Genomic DNA, 17,086 nt, shown 5'->3' on the forward strand with positions numbered 1-17,086 from the left:
GGCGATCTTGATGGTGTGGAATGTTCCCTGCGAAAGCACTGCGGATTGCTTCGCCAAGCTTCGCGATTCCGTTCATGCCCGAATTGTCTATGCATTTGTGCTGTCGTTCCGTGAGTGTCGCCGGAACGGGAGGCGTTCAACATCATAACTGCATCGGCCTCAGTCAGCTTTCCGAGGGAGGGGGCCGGTCAGGATGGTGACGACCGGTGATGATGTTCGCCCGATGGAAGCCCCCGGGAAGTCGAATAAAGAAAAATGAAAGCCGTTTACAACTCCCTGTAACGCCGGATTAGAGCGCAGCTCCTGAGGAGGAAGAAGAGGGAAGGGTACTGAGGGGAAGGTATATCCTTCCTCCTGCCTCCTCACCCTCATCCTGTTTGCTACTCCTCCCTCCGAGCGGCGTCGCCGTCGTATCACGAAGGTCACGTGACCTCACGGGGGTCACGTGACCCCTATGAAGTCACGTGACGATGACGATGACGTCATCAGTGACGACGCCGATGACGTCATCAGTGACGATGACAGTGCTGGTGGGGATGACGTCATCAGTGACGTCACTGATGACGTCATCAGGGACGATGACGATTCCGATGACGTCATCAGTCACGTCACTGATGACGTCATCATTGACGATGCTGATAACGTCATTAAGGACAATGACGCTGCGGATGCCGATGACGTCATCAGTGACGTCACGGGTTCTATAATGCACCGCGCGGTTACGCCGACGGTGACGCCGACGCCGCTCAAGCCGGAAACGGGCGCCTAAAGCTGCGCTCTAAAACCTAAAAGTTGTTCGATCCCGCTGGATACATTATGACGTTGTTTGGTTTACGATGGCCAACGTGGCCACGTAAGTCAACGGTAATTTACGATACAAAACTCCCAAAATTAGAACCCATACTTTAGTCCCCAGTCTCAAGAGCCGAATCTGCCCGATCTCAAAAGCCGAATCCCCGAGAATCCTCTCGGCACCCTTTTCTAGACTCGTAGGGGCCTCTTTTCCCTCCAGACACGGAACAATCACTTCAAATTAGCCCATTGTCACGTGGCACACTCTTACCCAATGATCAGCGAGCTGTCAACATGACCCCCCTCCGACACCTGAACGGTCAAAACCGAATTCCTTGTAGAGTCACTACATGCTTTCCCCGCCGCCTGACTGGCGCCAGCCCGTTAAGTTATTGCGTCGATTAAAAGCGAAGTTTCTACACTAAACGGCGAAATACACCGGACACAAGCACACCCGCTTAAAAGCCACAAACGCGGACAGAAGTACCGCTGTCCGACGCCCCAACCTACACCCAATTCGTTTGTTAACGACCGGGGTCCGACTGCTGCTCGAAGCCCCCTGCGCGTGGGGGCGGAAGACGACTCCTCTTCACGCTCTCCCGCGAGCGTACCCCCTGCTGCGTGTCTGCGAGCAAACGCCCGAAAATGCCAAACAAACATAGACAGATAAAAAAAAAACGCCGACTCAACTGTAGAAAGATGAACTTTTTAAAAGAAATCTTACTTAATTTAAGCAATATCCTTCGTTACTTAACAACCTCCCAACTACCAAGTAGTATGAAGCAATCGTTTTATTTGTTTTAAAATTAGTTTTTGTGCGTTTACGAGCGTAAGACTGGTGTTTCTAAGGTTCTGGCACAACGTAGTTTCTGGCTAAATAAAGAATTTAAGAGCTAAAATATTGTTCCCGTACCCCTTTGAAGTTCCTTGACAAAACGCACGCTTTCAAGAGCCGCCAGCCATTGTTGTGGAAACGCGGAAGACACGCCACGAGCGGATGCTCCGCCGCCATTCCCTTCCAAGGGCCGCTCATTTCAGTGATGCACCGCCATTTCCTTCCAAAGGCCACTTGGGGCACGGGCCTGGTGCACCGATGTATTTGACGCTAGTTGCAATACAAACTGAAACGCATCGAGGGACTTCCCAGGAGGGGTTAAAGCTCCCAAATCTTGAAAAAGGTGGTGCCATTCATTGTTGTCGAAATGCTCGAGACACGTGCCGCGCGCCACTTCTGGGAAACACATGGCGTCTGAAATCTAGTTCAGTGCTGCGCTGTGCCGCCATGAGCTTCCCCAGGGCTGCACGTTGCACATGCCTCTTGCACTGACGCACTTCGCGCTACTTTTAAAACATAAAGGGGCTTTAGGAGGGATGGCCTCGTCGCGCCCCCTTAAGTAGAAAAAACTCCCATTGTTTATGATGTCGTTTAGCACCTAAGACTGGTGCAGAAAAACAAAAACGATTAGTCTAACAAAGAGAAGAACGCACAAATACAAGACCGTCTTTATTTGAGACGTTCCCCTCTGTGTCTGTTCTTTGAACTAAAGGTTCTTAATTTTTTTAACCACAGCCGCAGGTGTTCAACGACATGATTATATCTACCACGGACTCGGCCGCGCACTCACACCATTTTTTTTCATTCCTTGTAAATTGAAAGCAAAGGCTGTAAGGAATGCCGCTGTCTAGCCCGGCCATGGTTCGAAATACCGAGTGTAGCAGATAAGAAGCCCAATGTGTCCTTGCCGAATCACTTTCGCTCTCTCGCTCCAGCCAGCTGTCATGGCGACGCCACCACGTTCACTTCTTTTTCGACGCATTGTTTCCTTTCTTTCTAGCACAAGTTCACCGATTAAACCTTAATTTTTCATTTTCCGTTTTTCTATATTCTCTATCCGCGACAATATCTAAAATTTAGTAGATACGTGCCAATATCGTTTCGAATCGAATAGGGCAATGTCATCCTTAGCTTTAGCACAGTTTAGAAAGCCGGTTGTCATGCCATTCTCCTTCGCTGCAAAAGTTATTCAATTCGAACCGGGCTTCGCGCGTCTCTACCGTGTTCAGTAGGGATGTGCGTACAGTACACATCCCTACTGTGTACAGTAGGGATGTGTGTACAGTAGGGGTGCGTACAGTCATCGCAGTCATCTCTATGATAAAAGTGAGAGGTCGTTCCTTACACGGAAGGTAAATGGCCTTGTCGACTGCCGTCACCTGCCGCACGAGTCCGAGAACCAGGATGGCCAGAGCCAGAAGAAACCGGGATGCCATGAAGCTGGCATCGGATCTTCAAACCTGAAACGTGATTGCAGAATCATTAGACCAAATGGCCGAGGTTAACTAACTTGTACTACATTAACTTTTAAGAAATTCTGGGCGTGATCAGTCCGGCGCATTGTTGATGGACGGTAACGCGTTATTTATTTTTTTTTAACGTAGTAACGTACGGGTTAAGTTTTTTTATTTTATTTTTTTCTAACAGTAACAAATAACGAATTTACGTTACTTACCTCGAGTAACGAATAACGAACTTACGTTACCTACCACTGTTGTACGCATTCCTCGTTACGTCCTCCCACTACTTAAAACAAATTACACTTAAAATGTGCTTCGTGTTTCTAGGCGCCATGTAATATGAACTGTTCCAGTCATTCCACACATCTTTAAAATCTTGAACTCTTTTCCACACGGAAACACACCCACGTTTCTTGAAACATGGTGCTCATGCATACCCGCAGCGTAGAAACAGCGAAATGTTTTAATAAATAAATAAATAAATGACGAATGTGCGTTACTTTTTATCGGTAATGATAACGCGTTATTTTATTTTGTGGTACCTTAGGTCTGTAACGCGTTCCTTTCATTTGCAACTAACGAGTAACCAGTTTAGTTACTTTTTGTTTTTTGATAACGCCTACACTGATACTGGTTTCAATCATCTTGTTACTGCACCACAGTCAATGAATTTTTGTGACTAGTCAATACGATCATTGAGGAACAGGTAAGCCTCGCCCCGTGTTTGTTCAGGTGTCAGATACTCCAGGCATGTTTCGCCCTAAAGTCAATAGCAACGCGGCAATGAGCATCATGAGAGCACGGAATATGTCACGCTCTGTTCATAACGCCTGATTGCGAAATGTAATGCATGCAATAAGCTTGGAGATCCATAAGCGGTACCTGCGCACAAGAATCACTACGAATAATTGCCAATCCTCAGAAATGATGCCGCGTGAAATCGGTCCAAACACTGTTCACAAGTGGCGTCATTTTTCAGCACAAGTGGTAACCTGCACTGACGTCGCTTAATCCGCTCTTTTATTATGCTCCTATGTTGTTTTTTTTTGTTTTTTTTTTGCTTTTTGTTTGAAATAGTAATTTTGGAAAAAGTAGGAGTAAAGAAGTACAAGCCGAATTGCAGTTAGGATAACCTCTTATACGTCGGTGCGAACCACGTGACAAACACTGTACATAAAAATCGGGGAATTAAAGTTAAAAGGATATTTCCGAGTATATCACATCTGAGTGAATTCCAACTCCTGTCATCGTTCCTTCTTTCGTTTTGTTTCGGTCTCACAGCTGCATCGGGGTCTCCCTGAAGAGATCAGCGCCCCACGCCACCACACCGTCAGAGCACGGGATCCTGCACAGCGTATGGCCCATCAGACCGTGCGCTGACTGGGGGTGGCGTGAGGAGTTTGCCGTCTCACCGGGTTAATTGGTTTCCGTGCTGTCCGCCGGGACTCACTTTTGGCCCTCGTTTTTTGCTCCTGTTTCTCGTAATTGGCTATGTACGGTTCCTTTTTTTATGTGTCTGTGTGTGTGTGTGCGTGTGTGTGCTGCAGGTTTCTGGCACAGACCTTCGGTCTTTCTGCTGTCACCAGCAAATAAATGTTGCCGTTATCATTATCAGTAACTCTTAAGCCTGGTTCAGACAGTTGCGTTTGACTGCGTTTGACTGCGTTGCGGCTGCGAGAAACCAGGACACCCCCGCTGCTTATACGGCGTGCCAAGATGATTCCTTGAATTGGATTCCACGGTTCGTACGAAGCACAGATGTGCCGGTGACTCGCTTTCGGTTCTCGACGCAACGCAGTCAAACGCACTCAAACGCAAGTGTCTGAACCGGCCTTTAGAAAGACTGACGCCGCGGAGAGGAATGGTGTCTAGAGGGATCAGTGGCTGAAAGATGTGGTTGTGTTGTCCCTGTTTTAATTGTGTTATTCTTTCTTCATCCATGACCTAAACCAACACGCTCTTCTCCCAAGCAATGGTGTCTTCTGTGCTGTTTTTGTACGTTGTAACGGCTTTAATGGACAACTGCAAGCATACGGTGCCCCGACTATTGCCCCATGAATGCGCGAGCACGTGCAGCTTGCGTGTGAACATAGCTTTGGCAAGCTAGAAATTAGTCGGGCTTGTCCGCACGAGCAGTAATGCGCCGACGGTCAGGGACCTTGCCTGGAATCTTCTATACTCGTTTTCACCTCAAGAACCGTAGTAAAAAAAAGTCCGGCTTCTCGCGGAACATTACTAATTTTCCCCTTTATATAAAGAATTAAGATATGTGTAAGTGCCATTTTAGATAAGGTATATGTTATCTCGTCAAAACGTACACGTTTCAAACACTAAAAATATCGCTTTTTCCTCTGTCAAGCAAATATTGTAATCTTGAGGTGAAAACGAGTATGGAGTCATTGACCCAGGAATTGAGTTTTTAGGCACACACTCCCTGCCTCCTGATTCGCTCGTCGGCGTCCTAATCAGCTTATGCTCCAATATCGTTGTCTGCGAGGTTATTCTAAGACAGTCACGATCCCCCGTGCCTTGCGTTTCTTAATATGCTAGTGACTATAGACCTTTGCATCGCTTATCACCCCGGGCGAAAAATGCTGATTCACTGAGCTGTGGGCGGATGCGCAGCGTCTGATATACAGCACAACAGAGCTACAGCGCATGCTCATTGGGCGTTCCACAGCCCAGCAGACAAAGATGGCAGCGCGCACGCGATTTTCGCAAAGGTCTATTAGGAGTATTCGCAAGCGGCCATAGCTGTGCGCTCTGTGGATGAGTGCCTGCTGACAGCTAGCGTTCCCCAGATTCCTTTCGCACCGTCAGAACTATTATGCTTTGGGGACGACAAGTTCCTTTACCCACACCTCGTTTTGACTGAGTACCCCCCATGAATATTTGGCAACCTAGGCTACTCGTGGAAGTAAAATAATGCCTTACACTGCTGTCGCCCGTAGCGAAAGTGCAAGTCTCGGTTATATAGGTGTCATAAATTATGTCTGACCTCGTGAAGAGTAAGTACTAGGACACAAGAAGGCGCACCTGGCGTGTGCTTGAGGGCCCAGGCCCGACGCCCGGCTTCTTCTCACCCATCTTCTTTCTCGTCCGCGTCTGTCGTAAAATCGATTTCTGTAATAAAGCAACCTCCCTCTAGGGGGATCAGTGTCCGAGTGTATTAGCTATAGAGAACCAAGACTGAAAAGAGGGGTCATCTCATACCATGGGGAGCGTTTGCAATTCAATGGAGGCCGCCTCCGCTACGTTTTAGCGTGGCGAGGAGGAAAGCAGGCCGAAAGGCAGAGGCGCTTGCAGACGACGTTACCCCTTTGCAGCTCATGTTGCCAACGCGGCCCATAAACCACGTGACCACGATCGATCAGCTGGGAACTCTCTTGGATACAGGCTCTCTATCTCTAGTGTTAGCGCACCGCGGCTTGAAGCACGTGTAGTAAAAGCTCGTGCTGCAGAACCCAGGTAGGCCACAATATACCCAGGGATTCTGAGTTATGGTGGCCTAGAAGGCGAGGTGTGACAATCGCTCGCTTCGCCCAGCGGGAGAAAATGGCAAGGCTGTTCAGCACTCAGCGTTATAGCATCGTGCTCACCAAATAGTTTAAGTTAGAAAAAAAAATGCGGATAGCTTAGTAAGCCTAGCGGAGCTAAAGGAACATGTGGACTGTGCCACTGTGTCGTAATAATTATTCTATATGCAACCGCTCAAATTCACACTCCCTGCTGTATTTAGTGCCTCGAGAAAAAAACAACATTGACAAGATTTCTATTGCGTTGCAGCACTTACGAAATGAACTAAAGTGGGACGAAAACGAGAAAATCAATTTATAAGACCCGCTGAATTTTGTATTTAACCTTGTAATGTTGGTTTTCTCGCTGTTTTCCTTTACGCTGTTGCTTTGTTTTGACCTCTGTATGAGACTGTAATAGAAAATGGGGCTCCGTCATTCTTTTTATACAGTTTTTTCTTGTTTCCTCCATTTATGTATTGAAATGGGGAATAAGGACTATCATTATTATTATTATTATATTATTATTAATTTATGCTCGCAGCAACGCCACAACAGCACTTTGCCGCGCTGTGAACATTAAAAATGAAAAAAAAAAATTATTCGCCGTTGGTCACGATCATCAAGCGCTGCATAATGAATTTTTCCTTCTTAGCCATAACGAAATTGAGCACGGCGCACTAAGCTCGACGCAATGAAGACAAGCTGCTACGGTGGGCGTGTGAAGCCCCTCGGTGTACTTCTTCTTTCACCTCCCCTGTAGTGCAGGATGGCGCTCTTATCCATTGGAGGAGGAGGAGGAGGAGGAGGATTTCCGTAAGGTAGTCATTTGGGAATGCGGGATTGTGTATGAGGTCAGAAATCCAGGCAGGTTTAGAGATACAGCAAAGGAGTGTGGGTAGGTTGGCATTGGGGGCACATGGGAATACACCAAGTGAGGAAGTACAGGGGGATATTGGTTGGGCAACTTTCGAGAGTAGAGAGGCGATAAATAAAGTGAAATCTGAACAAAGACTAGCTGATATTGAGGATACGCGGTGGGCAGCGGAAGTGGACGAGTATCTATATAGGGAGTATTCACTGGCGGCCATATCCGTGTGCGCTGCTGCTGAGCGCGTGCTGACGGCGAGCTTCCGCAGTCCTTTTGGAGCACGCATTTAGCACCATCAAGGTTGCCGGTCTTAGCCGGCTATTAATGCGAGCTCGTTCTGAGCATGCGCTCTAAACATCGCCCTCAAATATGCCGTCCAGTGAATAACTCCTCCATAGGCACGGGGTTGGCTAGCTTGAAAGACTATATACTGTACATAGCGCGTTCTCGGGTTTTGGTTTTGTTATGGGCATGACACCACTGTTGTAAATAAAATTTTCTAAACAACTCCTATATGATAGGTCTAAACACTATGTGGACAAACCGAACCCGCAAGCTGAGATTTAAATACATTCAACGAGATAGAGCCGATCAGAGCGTATCAGTAGAAAAGGGAGTAAAGGAAACTGAGAGGAAATTGTGGGAAGAGAGAATGCAGGGGAAATCATCTTTAACAATATACAGGGTACAAAAACAAGAAATAAAGAAGGAACAGCTGTATGATAATTTAGTGGGGAGCTCTTTGCTGTTTGAAGCTAGAACGGGGGTACTAAGAACGAAAACGTATAGGGCTAAATTCTAGGAAGTAGACACTCTGTGCAACGTATGCAACCGCGAAAGGGAAACTATAGACGATTGCAAGCAGGGTGACTGGCCGCCGCCATGTCTCCGATCGTGCGGGAAAGCCCGCGCAATTACAAGCTTGTCAAAGCTATGTTCATCCATCCATCCAGTAGAGAGGACGGAGTTTGTCATGCGGGAAAAACGCCGACGATGTCTCGTCCGAAAAATAGAGAGAAACGTAAAGAAGTGCAGAGAAAGAAAACAGGAGATGGGGAAGGAGGAACGAAGGAAAGAGGAGGAAAGCCGGCGGTCAATGTTAATAATCACTTGTCGCACACCCACCCACACACACACACACACACACACGTGCTGTTCTGGAAATTGGCTGCTTTTAAAATTGTGCTAGAAGTCCATAGTCCTTTAATAAACGCAAAAAAAGGACCTGCGTATGTCGGCGGCGGGCTCGAGAGCCCGGTGGAAAAATAATGTCATCAGCTTCCTCCAGTCGAGGACGAAGGTTTTGAAGCTGCTGGGAGTATCTTTGTTTTTGAACGTTGTATTTAAGACATTCCCACAGCATCTGGTCGGTGTCTTCTGAGATCCTGCAAGCGTCACATAGAGGCGACTTCCTTTTGCCCCATCGATACAATACTTTTTCCGGATTTCGCACTTCCATGGAAGTGCGAAATCCGGAAAAAGTATTGTATCGATGTGTCACTACTGCGGTCGTGTGTCCCTACTGTGTCAAGCACGATAAAGACCCCAGACAAGGAGACGTACTGCACTGGCGAAATCTCTCTTACACATGTTTATATCAAACAGTAATTTCCTTGGTGGTTTAGGTCTTCTGTGGCGATCGTAGGTTCAACAAGCAAACGTTTCAAAGCTTGGTAGGCCCTTTTCAGTCCTGTAAAAAACCTCAACAACTTCGTTTTTTTTTTTTTTTTTTTTTTACCGGTATATAACTGTCGCACGAAAAGTCTACTTACATCGGGAAATAAATCTACTAAATAAATATCTCGCTTAATTGTCTGACACAATAGAACTAGAGCGGCAATACAGCATATTATATAATAAAATTTAAAAAAAAATTTAGTTTAGGAGCGGTTGGTTGGCGTGAAGCCAACAATATGTGGTGCCATAATGCATTGATCAATCGGTAAAGTACTCGCTGGTGTCGTACTAGATGATCAAGCGAAGAGACAAAAAAAAATAGTGCCGCACTGATTAGAAGATCTATTTAGATTTAGATTTATTTATGGTGCTCCCAAGCGACTTAAAGGTCTGAATAGGGTTGCGCCTACACATAGTCTATACTCTATAACAACAAAAAAAAAATAAACAAATATGGTCACAACCTGTATGGAGCAATAATTGATCGTAGGCATTTTTTTTTAACATTTCAAATTGCATAAAAAGATAGGTATCAGCGTTATTTGACTTATAAAGAAGGTGCTTACAAACCAACGGAGTTTCAGATTGTGATGAGCGTGAGTAAAACGTATCTTGCAGCTATTTTTCTACAAGGAACATGTATATTTCTATATTATTGTCACATCGAAGGCTCTATATCGCATTTTTCGTACCCCTTCGGCCCCTACGCCACCATAACATTCTACAAAAAGCTTTCGAGTGATCCAACATCCCGAATCAAGTACGCTGTTCTCAGTAAACTGTCCCACTTGAAAGTCAACGGTGGGATAACTAAGAAAATGTCCCATCCTTTTAAACCTTGGCACCTCAGTACTGGCCGCTTCTGCAAGCTACCCAGGATACTCAAGGAGAATAAACCTGCAAGACCAATAGTGTATAGTCTGGCCTAGGCACAGTGACTGAGCGAATATCAAGTTTTGTGGACAGATTGATTTTAAAAAAATCCCCCCAACCTTTTTGTTACCTTTGAGGAACACGAACCATCTTACCAGGATATATTCCAGCTAACCATACCCACAGGTTTATTTCTGGTAACATTGGACGTGATTGCGCTGTACACCAACATTCCACATGATGACGGCATCGCAGCTGTAACTGGACTGCATGTCAACACCCAAACTTCTTCGATTCTCAACTGCCAGTCCTTAATTAATTTATTACGACTCGTACTTGAATGCAACCATTTTAAATTCGAGCGTCAACACTACTTACAAATCAGCGGGACTGCCATGGGCACAAAAGTGTCCCCAAACTGTGGCAATATTTTAATGGCGGAATTGGAGAGTCGGTTCCTCGCAGATCGTCCAACTCAGCCATATTTCTATAAAAGGTACTTTGACGTCATTTTTATGATATGGACAGGCACAGAGGACGAACTCAACACATTTATTTGGCTCATTCTCCTGTTCGGTTCGTTCACAGCGTATCGGAGCGTGTCGATTAGTTTCTTTTTTTTTTTATGTTAACGTCAAATTTACGATAACAAACTTTTCACAAAAACTCTACAGAAAACCCAAGGAAAGACAGCAATACCTTAACTGCGACAGCCGCCACCCCCGCCACTGCAAAAATAGTTTGCCCTATTCTCTGGCGCACAGATACAAACGAATATGTAGCAACAAACACTATACTGATAATCTAACGACAGCACTTATTAGGCAACCTTATCCTGCAGACGTCATCAACACTGCTATAGGAAAGGCTAGAACGCTTGACGGTACGACTGCCATGAACAAAGAAAGCATTCGAAATTTGGAGAATGATGTATATAATTTAGTGCTACCTAAGGCAAGTAATCATCCCAACATCAACATCTTAAATTTTGGTATTTTCTCACAAAACCAGCGCTTTCAATCTGTCTTTCCACAAGCGTCACGCGTCGTCTACTGGCCAGGAAAAAGCCTTAAGGACATTCTAGTACCATCCAAAAACACACATATAGAGTACTTAGTATCTCGGCAATGCCATGGGCCGCGGTGCAAAGTGTGTAGTTACATGACGGAACCCGTGGAGGCAAAAAGTACAAATTCGGACTTCACATTTAGGATAAACGGAAATTATAACAGAAACACAGCTAATGTTTTCCATCTGTTGCACTGCCGGGTATGCAACATGCAGTATATTGGACAAACCCACCTCCCCTACCGTCTAAGATTTAACAATCACAATTCTCACCTTAACACAATACCCAAACACCCTTTTTCCGAAGATATGCGTCTAGAAAACCATCGCATAGACAAAATATTTGCAATTTTACTTCAGCCTGAATCGTCTGGATTCAGTACAGCACGTGAGAGGGAGCAAAGAGAATCGTACCTAATTAGAACGTTTAACACTCTTCGGGCGGGCATTAACGAGAGCTCCGGTGTGCTTAGTTGCTCGCATCTTGAACAGCTAACATCCTCGGAACCCCCACATTAAGGGGAAAACGAACAGACGGAGTCCCCTACTTAGAGATCTTCCCGCAATAGACATCATTACGACCTCGAAGAATTAGGATGGTTGAGCGTATTGGTTTCTAAATTACGATAACTAAAAAGGGACATGTCCCTCCTCAATATGTATTCCATCTCCCTCTTTCGTTATCGTAATCAAGGAGTGTCTTCGCTTTCGGGTGCAAGATGGGGGGATGAGGGAAAAAATGACTGAAGCAATCACTATCGTTTGTTGTCTATGAATTGCGATAGAATTCGTTTAGGATAACCTCAAGGGAGACATCTAAGATGACGTCGAGGACGACGTCCTAGAGGACGACATCAAAGGCGACTTCTAGGATGGCCTCTAGGACGACCTCTAGGCAGTGTTGGACAAAATATTCGATAAAAGTATTTAAGTTAAGTTACTAAATACCTGCGTCATAAAGTATTTACACTACTACTCAAGTTACTTTCACTGTAAAGTATCTTGAGTAGAGTACCAATACTTAGAAATGTATTTCAGTTACTTTTGAAGATACTTCCGCATTGCTTAATTTTTATCGACGTCATTGACAACGACGATTATGCAGCTACGCAAGTCTGGGTTACCAGAATGGTTTATTAGCACCCAACAACACAAAATGCAAGAAAAAAAGTATCGTAGGGCTATTTTATGCAGTCCGATTATAAAGAGCAAACTATTGTCACGAATAATAACTGATGAGGTGGCGAATAACTAAAGAAACTAAACGTATAATTGGGCGAACTTGTTCCCAAAAACAAAAGAGAGAAAGGCTAGCGTCGCAGGCGTCGATGTCGGCGAAACAGCAGGATCGACCGCTGGGGCGAGACTGACTCCGGACCGCCACTCGGAGCACCTTTTGTAGAAAGCTCGGCGCGTAGAACATTCGTAACTCAATCAGACGACAAAATTCTCGAACTTACCAGGAGGTCAAGTTGAAGGAATAAATAAAAGAGAAGTCCGCTTTCTGGTATCGAACCCGGAGCCTCCGCGCGAGAACCTCAGCGTGAGAGCCAAGCACGGTAACCATTCGGCCACGCTAGGCTTTTTTTTTTTTTTTTATTTCCTGGTTAGACATTGAAACGCTATAGCACAGAAACAAAACACACGTATATGAAAATGTTAAAAGCGCGTGAACCTCTGAGAGGCCCCGCGGTTACATCTGAAAACGTTTTACACTGACCAATTCATCTAGTAAGGATACCCAGTCGGGGGGTTCTTGCAAAGCGCGATACACTTCGCGTATATACGTGGCACTTTCAATTAAATGGTCTCCAGCGGGGCGTATCTTGACATCTGCGTTGTTCACTTCTGTCCTCGTCCTCCAGAGGCTGTGGAGGCCGAGGAGGACCAGGCCAAATCGTACGGAACCCCGCCTTCGTTCTCCAGCGGTAAAAAGCTTATGCCGCATGGATCGAGGGGGAGGTCTTTCTTCAAAGTTCGCTGAAGTATGTCCCATAGAAAGACCGCGTCCCAACACTCCAGAAAAACATGTTCTATCGTTTCTTGTTTCTTACACAACAGACAGTTAACCGACCATGGGACAAAAAAACCTGTCTCCTTGAGCCATGGCTTAACAGGAAGCACACCACAACGTAATTGAAAGAAAAAGGACTTGATAGACGGCTTAACCGGCATTTTCTTCACTCTCTTTAAGACATCCTGCCCTGGTCTGTCATAATACAGGGACCTATAGAGGGGTACAGGCAAAAGAACATCTACCAAGTCTTTATACAACCTTTTACGATTAACTGAACGTAAGTACTCCATTGAAAAACGAACCTTTAGCATCCGAAAAGATAAAACTATTTCTCGCATAAACCCACGAACACTGACACCCTTTTGGATACTGGACGATATAATAAACTCGGACAGATAATCCTGCAACAGTTTCTGCAGGACTGTACACAAAAATGCATTATTCTGATCTCGCAAGAACATAAACCGCGATACAGGCGGGCGAATGAAAAGGTGGGACAATCCCAAACCTCCACTACTCACGGAGCGAAACAAATTAGTGCGGGAAGAGCGTTCCCAGCTCGACCTCCAGATAAAAACCGCGAAGACCCTGTGCAGCTTCTGTACATTCAGGCGCGACATAGATAACACTTGTAAAATGTACCATATTTTAGCGATCAAAAATAAGTTACAGACCGTAGCTCGCGCGTACATTGAAAAATCCCTCCCCTTCCAACCTTCCGCTTTTGCCCTTGCCAGGTCCGTTTCAACGTCCCACAGTTGCGTAGTATCTCGGTAGTGTTCGAGGGGCACACCGAGATACGTCACCGGCAAGGTTGTCCACTGGACGTGCAGAAAAACACCAGGCGCGGTGGACCAGTTTCCGTGCCAAAACCCTGCACATTTACCCCAATTTATTACACTACCCGTTTGACTACAAAAGGAAGCTGCGATTTTGACCACTTCAAGCAAACTCTCCTGGTCAGTACAGAAGACAGCGACGTCGTTCGCATAGGAGAGGACTTTAACCTCGGTCGAATTTAACCTAAAGCCGCGGATGTATTCATTATGAATAAGCCCCAAACAAAAGGGTTATAAATAAATCGCGAACAATAGCGGGGATAGGGGGCAACCTTGCCTCACTGAAGAGTAAACATTGACACTCGCTGACATTCTTATTGACAATAATAAATGTTGAACAATTCGCATATGCCATTGTTAACCCACCCAAAATAACGGAGCCCACGTTTACGTGTTCAAGAATACGAAAAAGCACATCAAAACCCACCCGATCGAACACCTTTTCGAAGTCTATTTGCAACATTGCAACACGTCTTTCGAAGACGTCGCAACACTCTAAAATGCTGCGAGCAACATGGATGTTTGTGCAAATGGACCTACCCTTTATGCCGCAGGTCTGATGTGGCCCAACACGACAGGTTATAACTAGGGTTCCGCGTTTTCGGTTTCTATTATTGCAAAATTCGGCGTACTTTTTTTGGTGTTTATTTTAAAATTCAATTTTCGGTTTTTTTCGGTGTATATTTATGCCCAAAAACGTTTATCGGCTTCTTTCGGTGAATTAAAATAAACACTAACGGACACCGGATCAGACGATCCTTGTAGCTTTGATATTTGTGATCACTCAAAGAATAACTGCACAGATAACTTGAAAAAGAAATCGATACTTTATTTGGCAAATGTGTGCAACTGTAGAAGAAACAACAAAAAAACACGGGAGTACAAACAAGTCAGATATGAACCCTATGTCCAAAACACACGGAACTTTACTTTCTGTACATCGGGATTACGTGATCTTATTGTAGTACACACACATGTACTTTCCCAGGTTTTCTTCGTTGATCCGCACTTTTCCTTTTTTGTTAATATGACCGTGAGCTTCTAGAATGCCCTCTGAACGCTAACACTGGACACTGGGGGCTGAGGAGATGAAGCGCTGCCTGAGCGAAAATCGGCCAATCAACCCGTTGTGACCGCCAAAAGAGACACGGTGCGACGTTTTGAAGCACAACACAACATGCAGAGCTTGCATCAAGTCAGTCTTCCTTACAACGAGTTTGAAAACAGGCTCGTACATGGCGAAGTCATGGGGCATTTCGGACTTCAAGTTCCGATTGATGATGCGCACATTAAACCATATACGACATGATGGCATCCGTGTATCCCATCCATTCGGACACGTTTCGGTCGGCACTGTCGTTCCACTTTTTCGCCACGGCTCTGCGGTACGACTGGAAGGTCAAAGTGACCTTTTCCGATTAAAACTGAATTTTAGAAAATGAATTCGACGTACTTTTATTGGTTTTTATTGGTTTAAGTCGAAAATGGCGAACCTACAAACTGACCTTTTTCGGTTAAAACCGAATTTCTGAAAATGGTTTCGGCGTACTTTTATCGGTTTTTATCGGTTTAAACCGAAAACTCCGAACCCTAGTTATAACCCTTTGCAAACGAGTAGCTAGGACTTTCATATAAATTTTATAATCGACATTAGTGAGGCTTATTGGTCTATATGATGAAACAGATTGAAGTTTAACTGGGTCGTCTGACTTGGGGATTAATATGGTGTGCGACTTTAGGAAGGATGGCGGTAGTACAGATATTTTATACGCCTCGGTTAATAACTCGTACAGAACTGCAGCGGCATCTTTCTTAAATGATTTATAAAATTCGGCGCAGAGTCCGTCAGGCCCGGGCGTTTTACCCGTGGTTAACTCTTCGATTGCCGCCTCCAGCTCACTGACACTGATAGGCATTTCTAGTCTTTCTCGTACGTGCCTGTCGAGCGGAGGCATGAGCGGTAAAAAATCTTTTTCGAAACCACTATCTTACTGCGCGCACTGACCGAGCAGCCCGCGGTAATACTCTACAAAGGCTTTCTCGATATCTGCCTGTTCGCGCGTTATCGCATTACAGTAAAGAATTTCTGTTCGATAATTTTTATAAAGAAAAAGAAAATAAAACGATGCCGGTCAGTAAACGGATCTCCCATGACGGGGCTCGCCAGTTTGAGCAGCAAAGCGCCGATACCGGCCAGTCACTGAACTTCCATGTAAATACTGGCCATCAAGGGATATATTAGCTTTCACTTCACAAAATACTTTTAATTTTTGTGATTGTTTTCTGTTCAGATAAATTCTGGATCACGTTAATATGAAACATACACTTAACGCCAATGTGAAACCTCTGACATTTTTTTTTCTTTCTGTGTTGTCTCAAAATCGTTACTAGCGACACGTTTCAGACTAAATGAATACCAGGTTTTTTTTCCGCCAGCTCTGCATGACGGTCAACTTACCTCGTTTCTTCATACAGGCTACTGCATGTCAGGAACATCGGTGGTTTTGATAGAACCGAATTGGATGGACATATGAGAATTCTAACTTATTAGTTATTACACTGAATGCGACACATACTGATACATGTAGCGATGTAGGAGTGTGACAGATTTAGAAATAGAGACTTTTTTATTATAAGCACGACCACTGATTCCAACTAAGTACCCTTAATCCTAAAGTTAGATTGAACGGAAATGTATTACCAGATGCACCACTCGCTGAAAGTAACTCTGTCAAATTGCCACGACATTTCAAGATCCCCCCTCCAGGTCATACCTGAGAAAAACTATATTTTTTTCAGCTAATATTGGTTAAAACCGGTTACGGGTAAATACTTTACGGTTACGGTTACGGTTACGGTTAGGGTTATGTTTTTTTGTTTTTTTTTTTAATTTCAAATAATAATTTCGTTCCGATTATGGTTACTGAAAATCTTCGTTCCTAAATGGTTTTCAGTTTCGGTTACTGTTACGGTTCGAGTCCTTGCCTTGCGTACCTATATTGATGAAAGCCCTTGAAATTGCCTGCATGCGCACCATAATAGAATGTTGAACATGCGGGCATAAACAAGGAGACCGCAGGAAAGGTATCAACGATACTGAAATGACACTTTCTGGTTTTGTGTACATCTAGCTGTGCCA

This window comes from Ixodes scapularis, unplaced genomic scaffold (assembly GCF_016920785.2).
Source record: "Ixodes scapularis isolate PalLabHiFi unplaced genomic scaffold, ASM1692078v2 PGA_scaffold4__175_contigs__length_147842914, whole genome shotgun sequence".
Classification (NCBI taxonomy): Eukaryota; Metazoa; Arthropoda; class Arachnida; order Ixodida; family Ixodidae; genus Ixodes; species Ixodes scapularis.